At 44.8% G+C, this 21,768-nt stretch overlaps 1 long non-coding RNA gene across 1 annotated transcript in view; it reads left to right on the top strand.

Annotated features, from left to right (window-relative positions):
• The window catches only part of LOC144670415 (uncharacterized), an 83,866-nt gene extending 67,344 nt beyond the window's left edge, over positions 1 to 16,522 (top strand). Inside the window, exon 2 of the long non-coding RNA XR_013573870.1 lies at positions 15,679 to 16,522. This is a non-coding gene — a long non-coding RNA (uncharacterized LOC144670415). The remainder of the gene's footprint in view (positions 1 to 15,678) is intronic.
• The last annotated feature ends 5,246 nt before the right edge of the window (positions 16,523 to 21,768 follow it).

Genomic DNA, 21,768 nt, shown 5'->3' with positions numbered 1-21,768 from the left:
GTGATTCATGTACAAGGAGATCTTGATCCCTCTGTACTGCAACATTCTGCAGTCTCTCTCCACAGTATCGAAGGAGGCCATTCGGCCTATCAAGTCTGCACTGGCTCTCTGAAAGAGCTTTCTACCCAGTCCCACTCTCCTCCCTTGTCCCCGTAACCTTGCACGTTCTTTCCTTTCAGGTAGCAATTGAATTCCCTTTTGAATATCTCAAGCAAATCTGCCTCCACCACCCTTTGAGGACATTCGTTCCAGACTCCAACCACCCTCTGGGTGAAAAAAAAATTAAATTTTAAATTAAACGTTTTGAGTCTCTCTCATATCACATTTAATCCTTTTGCCAATTATTTTGAGTCTGTGCCTTCTAGTTCTTAGTGTTCTATTGAGTGGGAACAATTTCTCATTATTTACCCTGTCCATACCCCTCTGGATCTTGAATACATCTATCAAGTCTCCTTTCAGCCGCCTTTTCTGCAGGGAAAACAATCCCAACCTCTCCCATGTATCCCCATAGCTACAATTCTTTATAGAATTATAGAAACATTATGGCACAGAAAGAGGCCTTTTGGCCCATCGTATCTACACCAGCCAAAAAATAAGCTACGCAGCCTAATCCCACTTTCCAGCATTTAGTCCGAAGGCTTGCAGGTTACAGCACTTCAGGTGCAGATCCAGACACCTTTTAAATGAGCTGAGGGTTTCTGCCTCTTCTACCCTTTCAGGCAGTGAGTTCCAGAGCCCCACAGCCCCCTGGGCGAAAAACATTTTCTTCATCTCCCCTCGATTCTTTCCAATCACTTTAAGCTTATGCCGCCTAGTCACTGACATCTCTGCTAAAGTAAATAGGCCCTTCCCATCCACTCTATCCAGGCCCCTCACAATTTTGTGCATCTCAATCAAATCTCCCCTTTGCTTCCTGTGTTCCAAGGAGAACAACCCCAATCCATCCAATCTTTCCTCATAGCTGCGATTTTCCAGTCCTGGCAACACCCTCATAAATCTCTGGACTCTCTCTACTACAATTGGATCCTTTCCGCAATGAGTTGACCGGAACTGCACACTACTCAAGTTGTGGCCTAACTAATGTTTGACGTAGTTTCAGCATAACCTCCCTGCTTTCATATTCTATGCCTCAGCTAATAAGTGAAAGGATTCCATATGCCATCTTAACCACCTTATGAACCTGTCCTGCTACCTTCAGGGATCTGTGGAAACTCACTTCAAGGTCCCTCACTTCCTTAACACCTCTCAGTATCCTCCCATGTATTGTGGCCTTGCATGAGACTCCAGACCCACAGCAATGTGGTTGATACTTAAATGCCCTCTTAGGGATGGTTTATAAATGCTAGCCTAGCCAGTGACACCCACATCCCATGAATGAATAAAAAAAATACATCACCTCACACTTCTCTGGGTTGAATTCCATTTGCCACTTTTCTGCCCACCTGATCAGTTCATTGATATCTTCCTGCAGTCTACAGAAATCCTCCTCGCTATCAACTGCTCGGCCAATTTTTGTATTGTCTGCAAACTTCTTGATCATTCCCCCTACATTTATATCCAAGTCATTTATCTTGGAATCATTCTTGTGAATCTCCTCTGTACTGTCTCCAATGCCTTCACATCCTTCCTTAAGAATGACACCCAGAACTGGACACAGTACTCCAGATGAAGCCTAAAAAGTGACTTATACAAGTTCAACATGACCTCCTTACTCTTCACAGAATCACAGAATCTTGTACTCAGTGCCCCTATTAATAAAGCCTGAGATTCTATATGCTTTATTAACTTCTCCCTCAACATGCCCCACAATCTTCAGTGATTGATGTACATATACAATGAAGTGCCTCTGTTCCTGCACCTCCTTTAAAGGCTGTCCCTTTATTTAATACTGTCTCACTATATTTTTCCTACCAAAATGAATCACCTGACACTTCTATGCATTGAACTTCAGCTGCTACTTGCCTGCCCAATCCACCAACATGTCTTTGTCCTTTTGGAGTTCAAGACTATCCCAATCACAGTTGACAATGTTTCCAATCTTCGGATCATCTGCAAATTTTGAGATTTCTCATCTCGCTGCACACCACAGTCTAGTCCATTAGTATATATATCATTTGAATAATGTTTTGTTTTTCTATTCTTCCCATCAATGTTCCCCACATTGTATTCCATCTGACAAATGTTTGCCCACTGACTTAACCTTTCTATATCCTCTTGCAGACTCTTTGTGTCCCCTCACAGCCTGCTTTCCCACCTATCTATGTATTGTCTGAAAATTTGGTGATGCTCTCTCCATTCATCTGAGTCATTAATATAGAATGTAAATAGCTGAGAACCCGGCACTGATCCCTGTGACTCTCTACTGGTTGCAGTTTGCTAACTTGAAAGTGACCCACTTCCATAGAGTAACAGAGACTGACGGATGGAGAATTAATGACAATCACATTATTATAGATGGACAGAGAGTGAATTCCACACTCAGACAGTAACAGAGATTCACAGTGTGTTAATGCCACACTAAAGTAAACTATTGGAGACTAAAGGATAGAGAATTCATTCACACTCACATAAAGTAACAGAGACTGTCAAAGAGAGAGTTAATTCCATATTCAATTACACTCATCGAGAGAAAGAAATGCTGCACTCATATACAGTACCAAAGGCTGACAGTTAATTCCACTCTCACATGCAATAACAGAGATGAACAGAGAATTAATGCCCCACTTACATACAGTAATATAGAATACCAGATACAGAATTAATTCTGCCCTCTCACACTAACAAAGATGGACAGAGAGATAATTCCACACTGAAACTCAGAAGCAAATACTGACAGATGAGAGTTCATTGTGCACTCACACACAGTAATGGAGATGAGGGAGATTTAATTCCACATTGACATACAGCAATAGAGGCTGACAGATACTGAATTAATTTCACACTCAGACAGACTAATGTTTAATGATAGGTAGAAAGTTATCATAATTCTGCCCTGAAACATAGCAACAGAGATGACGGATAGGGAGTTAATTGTGCAGATTGACTGATATTGGGGATTAATTAATTCCACATTCACATGCAGTAACAGAGATGGGCAGAGAGAGAGTTAATTCCACACTCTCATACAATAGCAGTGACCTGGTTCTCACTTGAAGAATTCATCTGACATACATCATATGCTTCATTGTTTCATCATATTTCCTATCTTCCTCATCATCCAAGGAGCCCTGGCTTTGGTTCCCCTCCCTTTCCCCCTTATTGGAAAGTACCTAGTCTGTACCTGACACATCTCCTCCTGAAAGATCACCCATTGTTCTGTTACAGTTTTTCCTGTCAGTCTCTAGTTCCATTTTACCCTGGCTAAATCCCCTCTCCTCCCATTGAAGTTCGCTCCCTTCCAATCACTCTTACCCAAGGGTTCACCCACAGACACTTGGTTCACGTGGCCAACCTTGGCCCACCTCCTTCCCCAGCACCAGATCCAGCAATGCCTCCTTCCTAACTGGACTGAGAACATCCTGGTCGAAGAAGTTCTCCTAAACACATTTCCAAAATCCCCAGATATCACCGCTTTATAGTTCTTATACATCTCTGTGATTTCCCTGCGTATTTGTTCCTCTATCTCTCTCACCACAACTCCATTTTTTTCCCTCTCTCTCTTTTCTGAGCACTTTGTAGCCTTGAATATGAACCCGATCCTCACCATTTTTAAACCACGTTTCCATCATTGCCCCCACATCATTTTCCCACATGGCTCTTTGTGCTTCTAGCTCACCAGCTTTATTCACCGCTCTTTGTGCGATTACGCACATACATTGTAAACCTGTCCTTGTATTCCTCTTAGATTCCTTCTTCATCTACTCCTATCTTATATGGTTCTACTTCCTTTTCTAGTTATTCCTCTTTTCTACTTCTATATACTGGGGCTCACCCCCTGCCAGTTCAGTACAAATCCCCCCCAACCATATGAATGACCCTCCCCATGAGGGCATTGGTCCCAGTCTTGTTAAGGTACAACCTGTTCCTTTCGAATAGGTGTTTCCTGTCACAGAACTGGCCCCAATGTCCCAAGAATCTAAAGGCTCTCCCACCTCCTGCACTGGCCTCAAGCCATGTATTGATGCTCCCTATTTCTTCCTACATTTCTACTCTCACTATCACGTGGCACTGGCAGTAATCCAGAGATTACTCCCTTCGACATCCTACATTTTAACGACCTCCTGAGCTGCTGAAATTCTGACCGAGTGACCTCAATACCTGTCCCCGCTGTGTCATTGATACTCTGGCTCACTCCCTTCCCCCTGCGGAATAATCTGCACCCTCCCCATGATGTCCTTTACCCTGGCCCCAAGGAGACAACACACCATGTGGAACAGAAAAGCCTGTCTGTCCGCCTGACTATGAAATCTCCAATAATGACTGCGTTTCTACTCTTTGCTGTTCCAACCTGTGCAGTTTCTTGCCCATTGATGCCATGGTCTGGACTGCACTCCTTCAGGGTGTCACCATTCCCAGCAGTCTGCAATTCTGAGTACCAGTTTGACAGTGAGAACAGTGACTGTGGGAGATAGAGGTTAAAATAGAGGGACTTCGGGAGGAAGAGGCTAAAACAGCAAGAGTTCGGGAGCAGAGAGGTTAAAACAGTGAGACTTTGGGAGAGTGAGGCTAAAATAGAGACTTCAGGATAGAGAGAGAGGTTAAAACAGATTTCGGGAGAGAGAAAGGTTAAAACAGAGAGTTCGGGAGAGAAAATTTAAAACAGAGACTTCGGGAGAGAAAGGTTAAAACAGCAAGACTTCGGGAGAGAGAGCTTAACACAGACAGACTTCGGGAGAGAGAAAGGTTAAAACAGACTTCGGGTGGGAGGTTAAAACAGGGAGACTTCGGGAGAGAGGTTAAAACAGCGAGACTTCGGGAGAGAGAGGTTAAAACAGAGACTTCGGGAGAGAGGTTAAAACAGAGACTTCGGGAGAGACAGGTTAAAACAGAGACTTCGGGAGAGAGAGGTTAAAACAGAGACTTCGGGAGAGAGGTTAAAACAGAGACTTCGGGAGAGAGAGGTTAAAACAGAGACTTCGGGAGAGAGAGGTTAAAACAGCGAGACTTCGGGAGAGAGAGGTTAAAACAGAGACTTCGGGAGAGAGAGGTTAAAACAGAGACTTCGGGAGCGAGAGGTTAAAACAGAGACTTCGGGAGAGAGGTTAAAACAGAGACTTCGGGAGAGAGAGGTTAAAACAGAGACTTCGGGAGAGAGAGGTTAAAACAGAGACTTCGGGAGAGAGGTTAAAACAGAGACTTCAGGAGAGAGGTTAAAACAGAGACTTCGGGAGAGAGAGGTTAAAACAGAGACTTCGGGAGAGAGAGGTTAAAACAGAGACTTCGGGAGAGAGGTTAAAACAGAGACTTCGGGAGAGAGAGGTTAAAACAGAGACTTCGGGAGAGAGGTTAAAACAGAGACTTCGGGAGAGAGAGGTTAAAACAGAGACTTCAGGAGAGAGGTTGAAACAGCGAGACTTCGGGAGAGAGGTTAAAGCAGAGACTTCGGGAGAGAGGTTAAAACAGAGACTTCGGGAGAGAGAGGTTAAAACAGAGACTTCGGGAGAGAGGTTAAAACAGAGACTTTGGGACAGAGGTTAAAACACAGACCCTTCCGGAGGGAGAGGTTAAACAAGCAAGACTTCGGGAGAGAAAGGTTAAAGCAGCGAGACTCAAGTAGGAGTAAGGGTAAAATAAAAGCAAGAGTCCATATTCGATTTAGTTAAGTTATGCCTGGGGAGCTCAGTGCTGTGATTTGCACATCCTGCGCTATGTGGGAAATCCTAGACTCTCCCGGCGGTCTGGATGACCATGTGTGCAGGAGGTGCCTCCGACTGGAGGAACTCGAGCTCCTGGTTTAGCAGCTTGAGCGGCAGATGGGGGCACTACGGTGCATCCATGAGGCTCAGAGGCTCATGAATAGCACGTTTCAGGACGTGGTCACCCTGCAGCTGAAGGAGGTGCAGGCAGAGAGGGAATGGGTGACCACCAGACTGAAGAAGGGCACCAGGCAGGTAGTAAGGGAATCCCCGAGTGCACCACACTTGAAAACTGTTTTTCGGTCATGGAAAACGGTGAGAGTGACGGTTCCTCTGAGGAGGCCAACCAGAGCCAAGGCCATGGCACTGTGGGTGGTCCAGCTGCTCAGTGGGGGAGGACAGTGGCAATAGTGGGAAGGGATACATTAGTGAGGGGAGTAAACAGGCGCTTCTGTGGCAATAGGCGTAACTCCTGGTTGGTATGTTGCATCCCAGGTACAGGGTTAAGGATGTCACGGAACAGCTGCAGGGCATTCTGAAGGGGGGAGGGTGATCGGTCAGAGGCCATGGTTCATGTTGGGACCAATAACATAGGAAGAAAGAGAAATGAGGGCCTGCAAGCAGACTTTAGGGAATTAGGTGGGAAATTGAAAAGCAAGACTTCAAAGGTGGTAATCTCCGGATTACCCCGGGTGCCACACAGGAGTGGGTATAGGAGCATAAGGATAGAGCAGATGAATGCGTGGCTGGAGAGATGGTGCAGGTGGGAGGGCTTTAGATTCCTGGGACATTGGGACCGTTTCTGGGGTAGTTGGGACCTGTACAAGTTGGACAGGTTCCATCTGAACAGGAACGGGAGCAGCATCCTCACGGGGAGGTTTGCTAATGCTGTTGGGGTGGATTTAAACTAAATTGTTAGGGGGATGGGATCCTGAAAAGTTGTTCAGAGGGGAGAGAAGCTGAGATGGAATGAGAAGTTAAAACACTAGTAAGTGAGTCTGAAAGGCAGAGGAAACATAGGCCACTTCTGAAAGAAGTGAGTTTAGCAAGGCTAAGTGGAATGTATTTTCATGCAAGGAGCCTGAGGAATAAGACAGATGATCTGAGGGCACAAATTGGCATGTGGGAGAATGATATCATAGCTATGACCGAGACCTGGCTGAAAGAAGGGCAGCTCAACATTCCTGGTTATAATGTATTCAGACATGATAGGGGGAGACGGGGGTGTAGGTGGATAGAAGAGGAAGGGGGTATTGATCAAGGAATCAATTATAGCAGTGAGGAGGGATGATATCATGGAAGGGTCATCAAATGAGGCCATATGAGTAGAATTAAAAAACACAGAAGGGGCAAACATGCTGTTGGGTGAGAGAGAGGGAGATAGAGGATGAAATATGTAATTAAATTTCAGAGATGTGGAAGAATAATAAGGCAGTAATAGTCGGGGATTTTAACTACCCAAACATAACTGGGATAGTTTCAGTGTGCAAGGTAGGGAGGGAGCAAAATTCTTAAGTTGCAACCAGGAGAACATTTTTAGCCAGTGCGTAGAAAGCCCAACAAGGGAGCAGGCAGTTCTGGACCTAATATTGGGAAATGAGCCCAGGCTGGTGGAAGGCAGATCAGTAGGGGAGCATTTTGGAGATTGTGACCCTAACTCAGTTTGATTCAGTAGAGTTATAGAAAAGGATAAGGTTGGGCCAAGAATAAAAGTTCTAAACTGGGGAAGGGCTAATTTTACGAAGATGAGGTACGATTTGGCCCAAGTGGACTGGGAGCAGCTCCTTGCAGATAAAACTGTGTCAGAGCAGTGGGAGGCATTCAAGGAGGAAATAGCGAGAGTACAGGGCAAGTATGTTCCTGTAAAGACAAAGAGGAGGACCAAGTCCAGAGAACCCTGGATGTCAAGGGACATGAAGGTTAGGATTAAGGAAAAAAGAGGTTATGACAGATACCGAGGGCTCAATAAGGCTGAGTGCTAGAGGAGTATAAAAAGTGCAAGGGGAACTTAATAAGGAAACTAGGGAAGCTAAGAAAATGCATGAGAAAAATTGGTGGGTAGAATGAAGGAAAACCTAAAGGGTTTTTTGAAAATATATAAACAGCAAGAGAACAACTAGGGAAAGAGTAGGCCCAATTAGGGACCATAGAGGTGACCTGTATGTGGACCCATAAGACGTGGGTAAAGTCCTCAAAGAATACATTGCATTGGCCTTCAGAATGGAAAAGGACAACGCAGATAAAGACATCAGGGTGAAGGACTGTGAAATATTAGATGAAATTAACATAGAGAGAGAGGAGGTACTAGAGAGTTTAGTGGCCCTAAAAGTAGATAATCAGCAGGCCTGGATGAGATGTATACCAGCCTGTTGAGGGAGGCGAGGGAGGCGAGGGAAGCGATATCAGGGGATTTGGCAGGAATTTTCAAATCTGCTCTGGCCACAGGGGAGGTACCAGAGGACTGGGAGACAGCTAATGTCCCATTATTAAAAAAGGGAGGAAGGGATAGATCAGGAAATTACAGGCCTGTCAGTCTAACCTCAGTGGTGGGGAAGTCCTGAGAAAGAACTCTGAGGGACAGAATATATCTGCACTTAGAGAGACTCGGATTAATCAGGGATAGTCAGCATGGATTTGTTAAGGGAAGATCGTGTTTGACAAATTTGATCAAATTTTTTGAGGAGTTAACCAGGAGTGTTGATGATGATTATACATTTGATGTGGTCTACATGGGCTTTAGTTAGGCTTTTTTTTTAAGGTCCCCCATGGCAGACTGGTCAAGAAAGTGAGTGCACAAGTGATCCACGGCAGAGTGGCACATTGGATCCAAAATTGGCTGAGAGGCAGGAAGCAGAGGGTGATGGTAGAGGGATGTTTCTGTGGCAGGAAGTTTGTTTCCAGTGGGGTTCCACAGGGCTCAGTGCTGGGGCCCTTGCTGTTTGTGGTGTACTTAATGATTTGGACTTAAATGTAGGGGGTATGATCAAGAAGTGTGCGGATGACACGAGAATTGGCCTGGTGGTAAATAGTGAGGAGGATAGCCGTAATCTGCAGGAGGATATCAATGGACTGGTCAGGTGGACAGAGCAGTGGCAAATGGAATTCAACCTGGATAAGTGTGAGGTAATGCACTTGGGGAAGGCTAACAAGGTAAGGGATTACACTGAATTGTAGGACCTTGGAAAGTACTGAAGATCAGAGGGACCTTAGTGTGCATGTCCACAGATCCCTGAAGGCCGCAGGGCAGGGCATTTGTTGCCCATTCCTAATTTCCCTTGTTCAGGAGGCATTTCAGAGTCACCCACATTGCTGTGAGTCTGGAACAGGTAAGGATGGCAGGTTTCCTTCCCTAAAGGGCATTAGTGAACCAGATGGGTTTTTACGACGATCGACAATGGTTTCATGATCATCATTAGACTTGTCCTGATGGGATTCGAACCCGGGTCCCCAAAACATTACCACTGCGCCACTGCCGACTTGCCTTTATTAGCTGAGGCATAGAATACAAGAGCGGGGAGGTTATGCTGGAACTGTATAAAACACTGTGTCAGCCACAACTGGAGTACTGAGTGCAGTTCGGGTCACCACATTATAGGAAGGATGTGATTGTACTGGAGAGGGTCAGAGGAGATTTACCAGGATGCTGCCTGGGCTGGATGTTCTGAGCTATGAGTAAAGATTGGATAGGCTGAGGCTGTTTTCTTTGGAGCAGCAAAGATTGAGAGGGGACCTGATAGAGGTAAATAAGATTGTGAGGGGCATAGATAGGGTGGATTGGAAGGCACTTTTTCCATTAATAGAGGGGTCAATAACCAGGTGACATAGATTTAATGGAAGAGGTAGAAGGTTAAGAGGGGAGTTGAGGAGAATATTTTTCACTCAGTGGGTGGTGGGAGTCCGGAACTCACTGCCTGAAAGGTGGTTCAGTCAGAAACTCTCATAAATTTAAGAAGTATTTGGATATTCACTTGCGTTGCCATAGCCTCCAGGGCTATGGGCCAAGCGCTAGAAAATGAAATTAGTGTCGTCAGATCTTTGTTGACCCGCGCTTACACGATGGGCCGACTGGCATCCTTCTGTGCTGTAAACGTCTCTGAGTCAATGAGTGGCACAGACCCCAAAGTCTCCTGCATTTCCTGCCTCTTCCTACTCTTGTGATGGCCACCCATCTACTACCCTGAACACACTCCCTTTGGGGTGTTCACCACCTGGAACGTATGATCCAGGAAACTCTCATCCTCCCCGATGCTCCGCAGTGACTCCAGCTGCCCCTCAACTTCGGAAATCCTGAGCTCGAACTCGAGCAGCTGCAGGGACTTCCTACACATGTGGCCCCCAAGGCCTGAGGTTCCCAAATGGGTCAGGAACTGCAAGCAACAGGTCTCAGCTGCCCATCCGTGATCGAAAACAAACCTCTATTCCTTCTTATAGAATCGAATGAGTACCTTGTTTAAACTCTAAATTGTATTTAATATCTCTTGACCTGCTCTGCACTAATACTCTTATTACACTTACACTGACTGTCACACTTACCCTGATTGAAATGTTTAATTTTCCAGCTCCTAGTTTAAATCAAAGTCCAATTTAGAGAAATCTGCAGAAACCAACCAGCTCCCTTCTTTCCCCTGATATCATGCTTTGACTATTTATTATAAACATGGCCGGTTTGCTCCAAACCCTCCCTCACAGCTCTTTATCCCCCCCACCGCTCTCATTCTTCTCTCCTTCTCTCTCTCACTGCTGCTCTCGGGCTGCTCTGCCGCTGCTCTTTATCCACCCTCCAGCCCCATTCAGCTCTCACTCTCACTCTCAACTCCTCCACAGTCCCAAGTTTCTGACTGTTTAGGAAATTCTCTGATCTTTCTTTGCTCCAAGATGGATGACCTCACACTTCCCCATATTGAACACCATCGGCCACAGTTTTTGTTCACTCACTGAATCTGTCAATGATCCTTTGAAACTTGCTGCTCCCACCTACACTACTAACCATGTCACCTAACCTAGTGCCATCAGCAAACTTAGATATTGTCTGGAATGTATTAAAATTTAAAAGAGCTCTGAGAATGGGAATAGAACAGCTGCCTGACGTGAGAGAGCATTGGTTCTGCCTAAATCCCTCCACTCTGAAAACAACCGCTCACCTCTACATTATCCTTTCTGCCCCTTATTCAATTTTATAACCATGCTGCCACTGCCCATTTAATCCCACCTGCTTGAATTTTACTAACAAGTCTATTATATGGAACTTTTTCAAACACCTTTGGAAGTCCAGGCTCACATCATCAAACTCACTCCCCTGGTCAATGTTCTCTGAAACTTCATCAAACACCATTAAGTATTTCAGTCATGATTTTCTGTTCATCAATCTGTACTGGTTGACATTTATCAACCCATGTTCTACGAAGTGACAATGAATTTTATACTGGATTATTGTCTCTAAACGTGTCCCCATCACTACCATTTGACTAACTGGTACTGGGTTTATCTCTCTCTATTTTAAACACAGATGTAACATTAACAACCTTCAGTTCTCTGGCATCACTCCCATATCCAAGGAAAGATGAAAAGATTGTGGCTTAAGTCTCCACTATTTCCACCCTTCCCTCAGTAATCCAGGATGTATGGCATCCGGATCAGGTGACTTTTCTGCTGTGAGCGCTGCCAACCTTTTAACTGCCTCTTCTTTATCTATTTTCATCCTATCCAGTTTCTCCACCAGCTCCTCCTTTACTGTGGCATTAGCAGCATCCTCTGTTTCGTGCTGACAGATGTAATGTTCTCATTGAGCACCCCAGCCCTCTGCCTCCACATGATCTCCTAACCAGCCGACCCTTTCAGTGACTCTCCGTTTTTTGTTAAAGGTCCGCGTTGTTTTCTCTTGTGTTACCTTCTAATCCTTCCTCATGCACTCACTGTCTGCTGCTCTAATTTCCTTTTTTATCGGTTCTCTGCTGTACTTTATTTATCGCGCTTGTTTCTCTAATGTTTTATGAATCTGACATTTACCATCAGCCTGCTTTGGAGGTCCAACAGAGCATACGATGCACCTAATCCCCGCTGTCAACAAATCCATGTTTTAAAGTCTTCACTCTACAATTCACTCTCTCTGTGTTTGAGCTCAGAGGTCACTCAATTTCTCGTTTGCAATTTAATTTTCCCACTTTCTTTATCACAGTGTAACTTGCATGTTCTGCAATGATGCATCTATTCCACTAAATTCAATAAATCTTGTTCTAAAGAGAATGCTTTATCCAGACAATATCTCCACTTGATGAACTGATGATGCACGGAGCTCTCAGCTTTTACTCATTGATCTTGACAAGAGTTGATCCATTTTGATGTTGACTTGTTCACTGGTGTCGATTTACTCTGTTCTTCACCTGATTCCTCTGCTGTCCAGAGAAGTTCTCTCAGCAGAGTTCTCAATAATAACTTGACTTTTCCTCTCAGGATTTCAATCTTGATGGTTTTTGAACTGTTGTATTAAAGGATTTAGTTTTTCTCCTGTCTTCCTAGCTCTCCTCATGGTCAAGAAGGAAGTTTCACTGCTGCATTTTCAAGCAGCTGACAGCTTTATTTGAAAAATCATTGAGACAGGATTTTGGGTTTGAATCCAGTCACAAATCTGATGCCTTGTGGCTCCAGCTGTCATGTGACCTGCCAGAGGATGACATCATAGTTGTCCTAGTCATGTAGCTGTGGATTGGACGATTTCTTAAACACTTTGACTGGGGCTGACTTGATCACACTCGGCTTTGAAACACAAGGATATGTCTTCAAATCCCACACCAGAATTTGTGTGTAACAAGTAAGACTGACACTCCAGTATATTACTGAGGGAGCGCTGCTGTATTGGAGGTGCTGTCCATCAAAATAAGGCCATAATACAAAGAAATATTTGTAAAAAGAGAAGTCTAAATGCACTGTATCTGAATGCACGGAGCATTGGGAATAAGGTGGATGAATTGACATTGCAAATAGATGTAAACGGGCACAACATGATTACGAGAATAGAGACGTGGATGTAGGGTGACCAATTCTGGGTACTGAATATCCAATGGTTTTCAATATTTAGGGAAGACAGGCAAAAAGGAAAAGGAGGTGGTGTGGCATTTTTCTTTAACAATGAAATCAGTGCAATATTGAGAGAGGATATTGGTTCATAAAATCTAGATGTAGAATCAATCTGTGTAGAGCTAAGAAGCAACGAAGGGCGGAAAACATTAGTGGGAAATGTATATATGACTCCAAGCAGTATTGATAAAGTAGGGGACGGCATTAAACAGGGATTTAGAGATAAATGTTTCGAGCATACGGCAGTGATCATGGGTAACTGAAGTTTCTCAGAGAAATAATTTCTTCCCAATGTTTCCTGCGCACTCTCTAATGTCGCCACATCTTTCTAAAGTGTGATGATCATTGTTGGACACAATGCCCTGCTCCTGGCCCAACCATTATTTTATAAAGCTGCAGCGGTTCAAGAAGACAACTCACAATCTCCATCTCAAGGGCAATTAGGGATGGGCAATAAATGCAGGCCTAGCCAGCGACGCCCACATCCATGAATGGATTAAAAGGACGTAGCTCGGATGCTAGAAACCTGAAATGAAAACAGGGAATGGAAACACTCAGCCAGTCTGGCAGCATCTGTGGAGAGGGAAAGAGAGTATCCGGAAAAGAGTCATATTAGACTCGAAACGATAACTCTGTTTCTCTCTCCACAGATGCTGCCTGACCTGCTGAGTTTTTCTAACATTTTCTCTTTTGATTTCAGTGTTTATAACGATTCTCCATTGCTGTTTTGTTTTTCTGCTCGATACTTCTATTTATAAAGCCCAGGAACCAGCGTGCCTTTTGTTCAGGTCTCCGTGGGAACCTATAGAATCAAATTTACGCAATGACCTCAATGAGAAAACCAAAAGACAAGATTTCGCTTCTTATGTTTTTACTTCTTACTTTGTTTTAACAAACAAACCAAAATCAACTTCAATTACACATGAATTAACAGGCAGATTGCTGTCGATGTAAAGTATAAATGACTTATTCAGATTGATTTCACCTTGAAAAAAAGTAGCCTGTTCACTCAATTTGGTGATTTCTGCATTTGGAACCCTCAGTCTCTCGGCTCTTTAAAACAAAGGGAACGTTTTCTGATTTCGAAGCTCGTATCGAAATTCCTACAACACTCTCTTCCTGCCCTGCTTAAAATGTCCATCACTTTCAACTGTGTGTGTTTATATCTCATTCTCTGTAACACCTCTCCAAATAACACATTTGTAGCCTAAAGCCCTTCCTATCACACGGCTCCGTGAATGTGTCAATGATAGTTTGGAGCTCTGTCTCTGAGTTTGCGCAGACACAAGTGTCGTCAGCGCGCTGCAGTTCGATGACAGGCTGGGGTGATCTCGGTTCTGGAATGGAGGTGACGTAGGTTGAGCTGTTTCCTGCTCGTCCTGTAGAGTAGCTCCACCCCGACGAGGAGCTTCATGGAGATGGGGTGGGGTGTTGCAGTGATGGAGGTGGAAAAGAGATTTGGTGTGATGACACAGACTTGCTTGACCCCAGTTTGCACTAGTGTGGGTCTGCAGCAGATCCCTTGGTAAGGATCACGGTTTGCATGTCATCCTGCAGCAGGCGGAGGGGGGGTGACTTTTTTCTGGGGGCAGAAAAATTCCAGGAGGATGCTCCACAGTCCCTCCCAGTTGATAGAGTTGAAGGCCTTTGTGGGGTCAAAGAAGACCATGAAAAGAGGTTGCTGCTGCTCGCTGCATTTTCTTAGGCTTGTCTTCCTGTGAAGATCATTTTCAATGTTCTGTTTGATGGACAGAATCCGCATTGTGACTCTGGCAGGAGTTCTTCAGCCATGGAGAGAAGGTAATTGAGGAGGACTCTTGTAACGACTTTCCCTGTGGTGGACAGCAGAGATTCCCCTCTATAGTTACCGCAGTCAGTCTGGTCTCCTTTTCTGAAGATAGTCATAATTAGGCATCTCAGAGATACCCTGGTATGCTCTCCTTCCAGATGATGGAGATGAGGTCCTGTATTTTCTTTAAGAATAGTTCTCCACCCTATTTTAGTGTTTCGGCAGGGATTCCACCTTTGCCGGCGGCCTTGGTGGTTCTTAGCTGTCGGATGGCCTTTCCAACCTCATGTCGGGCTGGGATTGTGCTGAGCTGGTGGAGGGTAACATGCTGTGGAATGTGGTCGAGGGCACTCATGTCGAGGACTGAGTCTCGGTTGAGGAAATCGGAGAAGGTCCCCTTTCCAATGAGCGGGATTGCATCTCTGTCCTTGATAAGCGCCACTCCATTCTTAGCTCTCAGTGGGGTATGTCCTTGGGTGCTTGGGCTGTAAATGGTCCTGACTGCACTGAAGAACCCACACATTCCGAGGCTGCCCGCGAGTTGCTGTATTTACTGCGATCCTTGCACCAACCATCAGTTCTTTAATTCACGGGCTTTTTTTCCTCTTTCAGATAATCATGTAGCAACAGAGAACGGGGGAAGTCCATTCGGACAATGGGCTGAGAGAAAGGAGAGATCCCCCAGGGCTGGTGTATTTTTGCAACAATTATTGCTTGTGTCCATGTGCGAATGGAAGCAACTTGAGTGTTTGGTTGCAGATTGAAATGCTTACTGGAAGTATAAAGCTGATATAAATTTCCTGTAATGAAGGCTCCGAGTTTTTGTATCGAAGTTCAAATCCTTCTTTTCCGTCCGTATGGCAACCTGAACAGCAGAGGAGGGTTTCGATCCATCGACTTGTGGGTTATGAGCCTAGCACGCTTCCGCTGCGCCACTCTGCTTTGAAGCAGGAGCTTCAAATTAATATTAATGCTGCCTGGGAGCCAAGCAACCATTCACTTGTTCATTTATTTTTAAAGGACATCTGTTGGTGAGCTCAGCCTGGCTGCACAACCCCACTTCACACCACCGGGAACAGAGCACAGAGCGGAAGACACACAGAGAAACAGTAAGACACGACCAGGGCACACAAAGACAGGCACAAAAAAGTGCCTGTCAAACCAGGAAGAAACTGAAATGGAGAAACTGATCATTTATGAGAAAAGGTCTTTGCAGTTGCATGAAGATCGGCCCTTTTTAAAATAGATTTCCTGTTGTGTAACTGTGCTTTCTGCTGTACAACTGTTCTCTCTGTCGTGGAACTGTGACAGACCTTCACTGTGGCTGTGTAAAATGCTTCCCTGTTTTGCAAATATGTTCCCGGCTGTGTAAAAGCGCCACATGTTTTGTAAAAGTGTTTACTCTTGTGTGAAGATGATCTCTGCTGGCCTGTGAAGATGAGTTCTGTGGAAAATATTTTCTTCCTGGTCTCATAGAATAATAAGAAATTTAGGGCATAGACCGGGGGCCATTCCGCCCATTGTGTCTGCCCCGGCTGGAAAAAAACACATAAAATCTAGCCGCCCATTCCAATCCCACCTTACAACACGGAGCTTTGCAGGTTGCAACACTTTAGGTGCAGATCCAGGTAACTTTGAAATGAGCTGAGTGTTTCTGCCTCCATCACCAAACCAGGCAGCAAAGTGTCTCAGTGGCAGTTTCTTAGAGCAGTAAGTGTAGGAGTTGCAGTAACTTTGAACAGATGTTCCATAGCGGCATTTTCTGGTGACAGAATTGATACCAAAGTCGTCCAAAAATTAGCAGGAACTCTAACCAACACATTCATAGAGTCAAGGTGGTGAAATAAAATGACTGGCGACCTGGCTCTTACGCAGATCACTCAGTCCTCGGCCTCCAGCAATGTGCCAATGAAGCTCAGGACACTCTCGAGGAACAGCACCGCATCTTTCAATTGGGCACTTTCCAGAGGTCCAGATTGACCAGAGAGTTTTCAAGGGCGCGACGGACGGAATGACCTCATCCTGCGCTGTTACTGCACGAGAAGCTTATATTTATCTCTCTCTGGACATGCAGCACAAACCCTATTCTCATTTTAACTCTCCTGCCTTTCAAAAGATCACCCGCTATCCGTTTTGCTGTTCTCCTTCCTTTCACTGGCCTAAAACGTATTACAATTCTCACTTTCCCCAGTGTTGATGAAAGGCCATTGACCTGAAACATGAAATCTGTTTCACTCCCCGTATTACGGCCGGAGCTGAGTTGGAATTGTTCATTGTTCTCTTTTCACTATAGCAATGTAAAAGGGTGACAGAAACACTTTGATGGCAATCAACATCTATATTCATTTAAGTGGGTCATCTCCGCTCGCTCTTTGGTCTAGGAGTGTGATCCTTAATTAGGGATTTTTGTTGAATTGGTTTGCGACAAGTGGGGGGTTCAATCCCCAGCCAAACATCATCGTTTGTGGCTTTTGGTCCAATATGTGGGCTGCATAAGGAAAACAATGAAGAGCTGTGCTCTGGAAGGTGCGATTTACTGAAATCGGGAGCAGGTTTGAGAATCCGGGTCGTTACTATTCAGAATTGATTCACGCTGCACAAATGGGGAAAATAAATACAGACCTTCCACATGTTTGCCTATGTAATCTGACTCTGAAATTATCCCAAAGCAGCAATTCAGGTAACCCCATGCTGGTGGGTTCAGGTTGCTGGCTGGTGAATTCTGTTGTAATATTGTCTGAAAGAACTGACAGAGCTGGTAACCCCACAGCTTGGTTTTTATTTGACTGCATTTAAACTGTATTCTAGGAGTTTCACTGAGGAGAAAATGGGCCTTTATGTGGTTCAACAATTTTGTTCAGGGGGAATTCACAACCAGCATGGAGCTGCAAGTCAGAATTTCTTTGCAGGTATTGTGTGCTGCATAAAGATAGGCCCTGTTTTTCATTGTATTTCCTGTTGTGTAACTGTGCTCTCTGCTGTACAACTGTTCTTTCTGTCGTGGAACTGTGACTCTGCCGCTGACAGATCTTCACTGTGTTTGTGTAAAATGTATCCCTGTTGTGCAAATGTGACCCCACCTGTGTAAATATGATCCGTCTTGTGCAAAAGTTTTCTCTGTTCTGTAAAGGTCTGTCTTGTTGTGTAAAGATGTTTTCTGTTCTCTGTTGTGCTGTGAGGATGTTTTCTGTGGGAAAATATTTCCTTCCTGGAGTCATGATGTTCCCTGTCAGATGCTGCTTTGATGTCAAGGGCAGTCGCTGTCATCTCGCCCGTTGAGTTCAGCTCTTTTGTCCATGTTTGGGCCAAGGCCGCAGTGCAGTCAGGGGCTGAATGGCCCTGGTGGATCCCAAACTAAGCATCAAAGAACAGGTTATTGTTGAGTTAGAGTTGTTTGATGACCCTGCCGAAGACTCCTTTCATCACTGTTTTTATCGGGAGTAGACTAATGTGGCGGTAATTGGCCGGGTTAGATTTGCCCTCTTGTTTTTGTGAACAGGACACACCTGCTGCCTCGCCAGAGACGCCCACGTCTCGTGAAAGAAAAAAAAAACCCAGATGTTCAGGTTCTTGTGTAAAACTCTGGTTAAACCACAATGGGATTACTGTCATCATCACCACTTAATCTCTGGCAGTAAATGTGATTGTGGGATACATGACGTATCTATCAAACTCTGCTACTGTACCTGAATGAGATTTGTTCTGTATCTGTCAGTCACAGGTAGTGTTTGTGAGTGTAGGATTCATTCTGCATTTCAGACTCTGGAACAGTTTGTGAGAGCAGGATTCCTTCTTTATGGGTCAGTGTCTGGTACTGTATGTGAGGGTGGGATTAATTCTGTGTCAGTCAGTGGTACTGAACGTCAATGTGGGAATCACTCTGTGCCTATCAGGCCCCATTACTATTGGGAAAAGTGGGATTAATTCGGTATCTGAATATCTGTGGTAAATTCTTATTCTTAGGCATACCCTCGGTATAGAGGTTGATTCCCCTGCTTGATGGGAATGTTGGGGTGATGATATGCCAGACCATGAGTTTACCAGTTATGGTCGAATACAATGATGGGCCTCAGCACCTCATGGATGACCAGTTTTGATTTCCTAGATCCGTTCAATATTGATCCCATTTAGCACAGTGTTAGTGCCACATAACACGATGTGAAGATGTGACCTTGTCTCCACAAGTACTGCAGGTTGCTCAGTCCTACCCATAGTGTCATGGACCCAGGCATCAAATACGCATTGTCTAGTTAATCATGAAGTTTCAGCATGGTTTTTTAAAAAGGGAATCATGTTTAACCAATTAATGAAAAGTCCTTTGAGTGAACAACATGTGCTGTAGATGAATGGGAGCTTGTCGGCGTACTGAACCTGTATTTCCAGAAGGTATTTGACAGGGTGCCTCATCAAATGCTATTGCGGATGGAAAAAAGCGGTCACGGTGTTGGGGGTAACATATAAGCATGGATAGAAGATTGGCTGGCTGTCAGAAAACAGAGAGTTTGCATAAACGGTCTATGTCTGATTCGTAGGGTTTTTTTTATTCATTCACGGGATGTGGTCACCGCAGGCTAGGCCAGCAGTTATTGCCCATCGCTCAATGCCATTCAGAACGTAGTGCTGAGCTGAATTCTTGAACCGCTGCAGCCCTTGTGATGTACGTACACCCACTGTGCTGTCAGAGGGCAGATAAGAGTCAACCACTTTGCTGTTGGCCTAGATTCCTGCGTAGCCAGACCGGGTAAGGTTGGCAGCTTTCCTTCCCTAAAGGGCATTAGTGAACCAGGTGGCTTTTTGTGACCATCAGTGATAGTTTCATGGCCACTATCAATAAGACACTCTTTATATTCCAGATTTATTAACTACATTCAAATTCCCCCAGTCGCTGTGGTGGGATTTGAACCCATGGACTTAGAGCATTAACGGGGCCTCTGGATAACTAGTCCAGTAACAGGACCAGATTTCTGTATCGGTCATTCTCTGATACAATATATCATCATCATATTCCGTTTGTATCTCGCATTTTCTGATACTCTATGAGGTTTGGGTCACTTGTTGAGTCTATCAGTGGAACTGTCCGTGCACAATTGATTCTGTTCCGACAGTCAGCTCCCGGTACTGTAAATGAGTGCGGCATTTATTCTGCGTTTGGTATTGTAAGCGAGTTCCTGAATCTCCTCATTCTGAATCTCCCAATGGCTCTGTGTTTGTGTTTCTGTACATATCTGTGTATGCGAGTGTATGTGTGAGTCTGTGACTGTGTAATCTACTCATTATCACTGAGTGCTACTGTGTGTGGGTGTGGATTAAACGCTTATATTCTCTGTCAGACTCTGTGATCCCCTTGTCCTGGCGAACTCCTAAGAAACGCTGAGACTACCTGAGGTGTTAGTGGGCGGCGGGGGACAGGGGTGGGGGTCGTGGTGTGTGGGTTGGTGATGCGGGGGAGGGAGGGTTTGAAAGACATTTCGGAGGATGATGTGTGTGAAAATGGACGGATTTAAAGCATGTGAATTGCGAACTCGCCTGTGAGAAGATCACAGAAAAGCCGACTTGTCAGTATAAATAAATAACTCCTGTAACGAAGCACAAATCAGAAACAGGAAATGCGGGGAATATTCAGCAGGTCCAAAAGCAGCTGTGGAGAGAGATTCCTGTCGCCAGGATGTAACTCTCCAATTGGATACTTCACGTCGCTCAGATCTTACACTCTCATCACCTTCGTGTGAGGAACAGGTCGGGTGGGAATTGGGTCTTTGTTGATTTGAGCAAACAGAGCAATGCAGCAATGAGAAGCTCCTCACCCCCCGGCGGCTTGGGGAAGGATGGGACTCAGATACAGGAACCTGACAGGTGCTGACAAAAGGAAAATCAAAGCGAGTTTCAAATGCAATGAAGATGAAAATAGAATTCAAAACCATTTATGCTGACTGCAAAATTAGCATGCAGATGCAGGAAATAACTAGGAAAGCATGTGGAATATTGGTCTATTTCACAAGGGGAGTGGAATTGAAAAGTAGAGAGGTTGTGCTGCAACTGTACAGGGCATTGGCGAGACCACACCTAGAATAATAGGTGCTGATTTGATCTGCTTACTGGAGGATGGATATACTTGTAATGAAGATAGTTCCCCAGCAAGGTGACTGGGATATTCCCTCAACTGAGGGGGTTTTCTAATGAGGAAGGGTTGATCAGGTTGGATCTAGACTCACTGGAATTTAGAATGACTTAACAATATGATAGTGAATGAGCATCTGGCAATGAGCGACCGCAATATGTTCAAGACAGACATTCAGTTCGAGCAGAAAGGTCACATACATGCTGGTTATCACCTCAAGTAAGGCCAATAAGGACGTAATGAGTGGTAAACTGAGCATGTTAAATTCCCATCAGCTATTAACTGGTAAAACAAGACAGGAAACAATCAGAGACACTCAAATAATAATTTGGTGTAATCTGTACCTAATGCAAGCCCGAAGGAATGAAACTTCACTATTATTGTTAATATTATTAATAATGAGGATGGAATTCCATTGTTTAAGCCAGTTAGTAAGAGTGGATGACGATTCCTGTCCAGATAATGATGAACTGTCTATTTGCTGTCTCCGCTATGCTGAGAGTTTTGTTCTTCTCAGTGGTTCATGTCACAGGGAGAACGCTGCTGTTCAAATATACATGGTGGATTACTGCAGGGTGTCCATTTGATCGGAAAATCTGCAACTAAGCTCCCCTCTGAAATATATCGGCCGTTCCTTCACTATCACTGGGTCAAAACCCTGGAACTTCCTTCCTAACAGCAGTGTGGGTGTACCTACACCACATGGACCTCAGCGGTTCAAGATGTCAGCCCACCATCACCTTCTCAAGGGCAACTCGAGATGGGTAATAAATGCCAGCCCAGCCAGCGAAGCCCACATCCCGTGACTTAACATAAAAAATATGACCTTCAATGTATTGTTTCCAGCTTTTTCTATTCAGATAATCATATGGTGATAGTGAATAAGAGGTGGCCACTGAGGCCATTGCGCCTGTGCTAGTTACTTGGGGTCAATGGGCTGAGGGAACGGGGAAAGCAATGTATTGTCCAGGGGCTGCAGCCGAACTGCTGAC

This window comes from Cetorhinus maximus, chromosome 31, assembly GCF_964194155.1.
Source record: "Cetorhinus maximus chromosome 31, sCetMax3.hap1.1, whole genome shotgun sequence".
Classification (NCBI taxonomy): domain Eukaryota; kingdom Metazoa; phylum Chordata; class Chondrichthyes; order Lamniformes; family Cetorhinidae; genus Cetorhinus; species Cetorhinus maximus.
This window is presented reverse-complemented; position numbering and strand designations above follow the sequence as displayed.